Below are 7,353 nucleotides of genomic sequence, written 5' to 3' on the forward strand. Positions count from 1 at the left end.
ACACACACACACACACACACACACACACACACACACACACACACACACACACACACACATCAGAATTTACATAAATCTGATCATATAGAAATAAAAAAAATTGAAATATAATGTAGGCATTACATACTTTATATTATGATATTATTCATCTTAGTAATTTTCTTTGTTTTTTGATAATATAAATTTTATTATTTTTTTTTTTCATATATATTAACAAATATCGTGAAATTAATTTTTTAAATATCGATTCAGTGAGAATTTTGATCATTTTTGCCTCTCTCGAATTTTAAATATAGTAATTAATTTTAATTACTTAATTTTTGATTGATGTTTTAAATTTTTTTCATTACGAAAAAAAAATTAATTGAACGAGAAATATAGAAATATACTTCTAAAGAAATTCAGTATGAAAAAAAAAAATAAAACGAACGAGAAATATAGAAATATACTTCTAAAGAAATTCTTTATAAAAACTACTGTTCCTATTTTCTCTAAGATTGAATTTACAATAATTATACAGTAATTATAATATAATTATGTAATTTACATTAATGTTATTTGATAAAAATCTGATATTTTCCCTGACATTTGAATACGCTTGATGAGATCTACTCCTGTATGAAATGTTTTTCTAAAACTGGCGTTAAGAAAGCTCCGCGCTATTTTAAAGCATAAAGTAGAGGAAATATGTTGCTCGCTAAGACTGCCGAGTAAAACAGCGCAAGTTGTATGTTCACAAACAGCACACCTTTCCTTTGTGCAACGGATGGGAAAGAAAAGAAGTGGTGGGCAATGCCTTTTGCACCGCAAAAAATTCATAGAAGTTGCTATTGTTGTGAGACTTGACTCACGCTCTTTGCGAGTTTTTACGCGGAAAGTCTGGTCGTATACAATGAAAGCATTACAGCACACACTGTGTGACGTGATCCTCAATAAAGATGATACACGTTATTGCACGTCATCCAACTGGATCGTACATTTATGTTGAACGCAATGCGAATCTAACCCCATGGTCATAAAGCATAATAAATAAAAATGATATGTGGGCGAGTCGGATTTTCCGGAAAAATTTATACATGCAGAAAGTTGCAAGACTCACACCTTTACAACATGCATACTTCGCGCAGAGTCAATTTTTTTCTTCGCAGAAATGTAATGAGAAATTTTTTGTTAAATTTTAACATATTCAATTTTATATTTAATCAACAAATGAAGAAAAATCTGTTATGTGCAGGAAGAAGTGATATAATAGCGAACTGCTTTTATAACATAAGTGAAAAAGAAATGTCATATGTTCAAATATAATAACGAAATGAAATAGAATACGTATATTGGATGAGAGCATATCTTTTCTTTATATCTCTTTGATAAAACGAATATATATGCCGCTAGAGAGAACACATTTTTCTAGTTCTACAAGACCGGCGTAATTGAGTTTCCTCAAAGATGTCCAAGACATTGTATGCGCTTGCCTCATTTAGACATTCGCCCCCACTTATCTTAATAACGCTGCAAGGAAGCACGATAGAGGTCATTTGCTTATCAGAAAAAGTAGTTGAAGAACGAAAATATAAAAGTACGAATAATATTTCGCGGAGCCGCATCGTTTTACATTTTCGGTGTGCAATTTATGAGCAACCGGGGATAAACTACATATTAGCGTGCGTCGTATTTTCCAGTAAATTTCTGGGTGTTCAACAGAGAGGAAATGATGTGCATTTCAAAAGGCGAGTCAACGCAATTCTCTGCATGAAAGACGAAAATCAATTGCGTGGTTACTCGACTCGTGCATTATGATGACGTTGTTTGAAATAGCGATAACGCCGATATTGCTCTGCATTGCGTGCATTATGATGACGTAGAAATGTAGATATATTTTTACGGTGGACGAAATCCAAGATTGCGATTGCAAGCTGTGCTCGTACGCAGCCGATGTAACGAGGGGATGAATTGACTTGATTGTTATAACCACGACTAGTTTGCTGACATTTCGCGGTGTTGGCGTATTTATATCCCTTAGTCCTTGTTCCTGAACGTGCCAAGATTGGAAACACGAATGTTCGATATTTGAATAAAAATGGTAAAGTACAAGACACTAAAAGGGAATCGAGAGCACAGAATATTTGAATGGAAATGATAAAGTGAGACATTGAACGTAGTTTCCTCGAAAAATGAAAATTTAAGTGAATGGTATGAGTTGGCATGTTAAAATTGCTGACTTGCGTCATGTCTGCAGCAACTTTATTTTTTGATTGTCACCTATGCGTTCTGCAATGACACTTAGTAACATGGTTCACCTTTCTTTTACATCCTATTCTTTATCATTTAAAATAAAATTTTTTACAAGTTGAACGTTTCTAAAAAATAAAATGATACTTCAGGCGATTTGATGTCTCATATTTTATTTCTTTCTATTATAAATCAATATCCATATTTCGATCAAACAAATTTAAATAATCGGCCTACACTGAGAAAAAAGTATTCCAAATAGCACAGCAACGCTTGCAAAAGCGCTAAAAAATGCGATTATACACGCCTTTTTAGCATTTTGTTAACGCTTTGTAAGCGCTGTGTGCTAATTGGATATATTGTATTTGTAATTATAATGCATGGTAAAATGATTATGATTAGGAGCATCATTTTTATAGTTATTATTGCTGTAATGTTAGTAACAATAATTTTATATGTATAGTTACAACATTTTATAGTATAATTTACTATATGCAAATATGATTTATGTGTACGATAATCATACAATTAGAATGAATTATAGTCGTTATGATCATAATTCAGTGTTCAGGTTATTATAATTCATAAACAATTATAAATTTATGGTTATCCCAAAAAATGATTAAAAATTATAGTTAAATTATGGTTATTTCAATCTTTTTTTTTCTCTCAGTATACCTGGATTATTTTTCTTACCATATATTTATTGATTTTCTAGCGCTCGCGAATTAATGACGTTTCGCGAACTGTATGACATCGAAAAGCACATTAACCTTTGCTGGTAAAACGCGATTTTGCCGTGATTCGTGAAACCTCTTGAATTAATTGACGGAAGGATTCCAGGATGCAGCGTATGGTAATGGAACAAACGCATACTATTAAGGAAGTGCGCACGAAGGCGTGCAGTGGAAATTATTTTGATAAAAGGAAAGGGGTGAACAGGTAACAGCGGAGCCATGTTCTATCATTCCCTTGGGATTACGTGAACAAACCCTTATGCCAACGCCAACACGCGCATTCGAATTGGACACACCCTGTTCTCTCACTCTGTGGTATCGCCCAAAATTTCGGACGTCGAACATTTGTACGTTGCGTAGATACCTACATGCGCGAGCAAATAAGGTGCCCGCGGGGGAGCGCTGCCAAATTTACGACCCCCGTAATTTTGCGTTCGTGAATGTGCACCATTTCGTCATATGAAATCGAGCTTTAATCACGCTGGGATGGGAACGTACGTTATCCAATCGTCACATTCGCAAGAAATTAATTAATGAAAGAAATTAATTAATTTTTAGCATAAAAATTTGTACTTTTAATTAATTTAATTTAATTTAAATTTTTTACGAAGATTTTTAAAACTTATGGATAATGAAACGGATTTGCTCGATAATCATTAAGTTTGACTCGGAGTTTTTTATTTTTTGTATCTTTGAATTATTTATGCTATGGAAAGGACAGAACAAAACTTCGACTTTTAATTTAATTTACTTTCACGTCTTGAATTAGACGTACGCCACAAGCTAGTAACAATATATTCCCGGAACTTCATTGTTTGATCGTACACATATGTCCTAGGAATAGCTTGATGAAGTCCTTTATATCCAATATGCGAGAACAGTAATGTTCAGTGCAAAACCATTTTCATTGTCACCAAATGAGACTGGGGTCTCTGAATAATGGTCAGACTAACGTCTCGCCATCGTCATCAACGCGTTGTCTGCCACGAAACGGTGAGAATTCGGAACAATGGAACAGGAAGTCCTACGACCTGAACAAAACGGAGCCACTTGTTACGCGTAATGCGAAATTGTTTCCTCGACGTTGCCGTGCATGTTCGCATGAATCTTGTGCCGCGATCGATATGCGCTTATTCTCGTGCAATCGCCTGTGGTAAAGTCGAAAGACCTAAAAGGAAGCTCCTGTCATGGTAATTGATGGACAAACGTTCGACTTCGGGATACCGCGTATTGACTATCCGAGCATCCTCAAAGCGCACTCAGGCTATTGCACAACAAAGAGAATTAGTTTTGCTGCAATGCAAATGTAAGCTTCATTTTCGAAATCTATATGTCGGACAAATACGCAATCTTTCCAATTAGTAATAAATAGATATAGTAATTGCAAAACCATGAGAAATACTTCTCCGCATGAGAATTTTTCAAGAAGTGAATATTGAAGAGATGAATTATAATATACGTCATATAAACATGTATATATGATAAAGTCTTTTTCTTGCATATTCTACTACTGTAAAATGTAAATAAATATATACGCGTGTTTTCAACTAACAAACAAAAAGTAACTGCAAAATTTTAAGAAATACTGTTTCGTATGAGAATTATTTGAAAACTAAATTTTGAGAGAGATTACGATATATTATCATGGGATATATAGCAAAGTGCAATATTTTACTATGATCTTCTTTTTTGCATATTCTACTATGATTTTCTTTTATGCATATTCTACTACTGTAAAATTCTAACGAACAAATACACGTGTTTTCAACTAATGGCATAAACATAGTAACTTCAAGAAATATTTCTTTTTTTCATGAAAATTTTTCGTGAGACTAAATTTTGAAGAGAAAGATTATGATGTGTCATTGCGAGATATGAATGCTAAAGTATTTTATCATAATTTTCTTGCATGTTCTATTATTGTAAAATATAACAAATATACGTGTTTCAATTAACATAATAAACAAATGGTAACCGTAAAATTAAAAAAATACTTTTTTCTATGAAAATGCTTTAAAGATCAAATTTTGAAGAGAAAAATTACAATATGCCATTACGAAATGTAACAAAGTACCAGGTTGTTGCATATTCTACTACTGCAAAAGAGGTGAGGCACAATCGATATATGCATGGCACAATAGTAGTTTGAAAAATTTACAGGAGACATGACATCGAAAAAGAAGGGAAACACCGGAAATACTTAGTAATCTGTATAAGCTGTTAGTAAGAGAATAAAGTACCTACTTATCTATAAGAAGTTAACAGAAAATGTAGATTTCTTTTATATGTATATAGAAACAATTAATATACGATTAATTTCATTTAAAAAACTGTTGCTGCGCTTTGATTTTTCTACAGAAGAGCAAATTAATCGTGAATTTAGAATTTTTGTATTTCATATTACATATACATTTTAAATTGCATATTTTTATTTACTTTTTCATTTAATATATTTTATTTACTTTTTATTAATTTCCTCATTAAATTTTCACGAGAAGCAATTTTCTAAAACTCGTGCACAAAAAATTACATTTATCAATGTCTTTATTATAGATATTTCCTTATATCAATTTCAAAGTGCAATTTGTCAATTATGAACTTCATGATAAACTTCATTGCATTAACTTGGAATATTTTCAAAGAAGACACAAAAGTTATTTTTAGTCTTCTTTGTGAACTTTATGAAAATGTATCGAATCTTATTTTTATTTTCTAAGAAGATATTTTTTTTATATTGAATCTTACAAATTTATTTATGCCATTCAATTAATGAAAGTAATAACTAACTCATATTTATCCAATAACTGTAACACAAAACTCATTGCAAACCGCGACCAAACTTCCCTCGTTGGTGTTACAAATTGTCGTTGTTAAAACTATGAAACTTTAACACAGGCACCATTTTGTGCCGTGAACCGTAATTTCAGTAATTATAACTATACATTTAAACTTCATTGTCGCTACGATAGAGAGAGGTATCCTTGATGTCGCAAGGGAAATAAGTCTACTACGCACAAGTATAGTTCTATAGGTCGTGACTCGATCAATAAATCAAGGAACAAAAGATGGATCGTAAATTTTTTAATACCTATCTTATATCGTGCTGCTTTTCGACAAATGTTATTGAATTTTCAAAAATTGCACCCGAATGAAGATTACATACAGGCGGAAGAAACAATTGAATTCAACACCTACCTAACTATTTCGCGTCACGTTTAATTAAGTTTACGTCACAGAATTTCAGTCTTCTACAATGTGAACTTGTACGTCGTCACCAACAACTGACGCGTTCAACCAAGGTTCTAGTTCGTATGCTAGTTTAACAGGTGTCCAACTTACGCGCGTCGTCTCCCCCGTGAACAAGCGGGCACCTTCGAACGGCGGAGCGTTCGCAAAAGAATCTTCCACGGAGAAGATTTCTCGAGCACGTTGTATGAGCATCCAAACTTCCGGCAAATTCGAGAAACGCCACCGAATTCCACCACCCGCGTTTCACTTCACTTTTCCCCTCGACATTCCCAAGAATGTAAAAAAAAAAACGAAGGTGCTCACTTGTTCACTGGTAGTTCCTCAACTCCTTCAGGATTTCTGGAGCTGCCCGGTACTTTTCGGATGTCGGATTAACTGATCGCGAATCAATAATCGTGAACAGGATTCACTCAGACATAATTCATGTATAAATTATAACTCGCGTATTACAACTCAACTGATCGCACGATTGAGCCACTGATCTCACGGCAGTAACGAATGTTATCTCTCACGTGACGTTATCGTAATACGTCTCTGACTGACCTGGTTTCCGGAGAGGATTCCCCTTCCTAGCTGACGAACGCGCGGGAACCGAGGCTCATGTCAAAAGTCAGTCGAGCGACGAGCAGCGAACCCGGCGGAGAACCGACTCTCTACGATGGGACCTCGCGATCCTCTGGGCTTCGGCCGCGCTCTGTGGCGCGTACCTCAAGCTATGCGTATATCCAACATCGGGGAGGAGGAAACCCCGACGACGCCGACTCCAGCGTCGCGGCGCACCTGCGCGCCTTGCTGGTAAACGCGCGCTAGCGAACCCGGGCCCACCGTCAACCGGGACACCCGGAGCTTCTATTCCAGCAACCCTCCCTCTGTTCCAGCAGCCCTTCCGGCCTTGCTGCGTTTCGACCGTCTTTCGGCGACAATAAAGTCGATGACTGGCCACCTGACGATTCTCTTGGCATTGTTCCAGCATAGATTCATGCTTGTTGCAAGTTTGGTAAAGGTTAAACTCTCGGAAGGATACGGAAAATTATAAAAGCTTCTGAAAATTTTTACTATGATGAACAGAAATATGATGAAAAGAAAGAGAGAGAGAGAGAGAGAGAGAGAGAGAGAGAGAGAGAGAGAGAAGAGAGAA

The sequence above is a fragment of the Atta cephalotes genome (genome assembly GCF_000143395.1).
Source record: "Atta cephalotes unplaced genomic scaffold scaffold00007, whole genome shotgun sequence".
Taxonomy (NCBI): domain Eukaryota; kingdom Metazoa; phylum Arthropoda; class Insecta; order Hymenoptera; family Formicidae; genus Atta; species Atta cephalotes.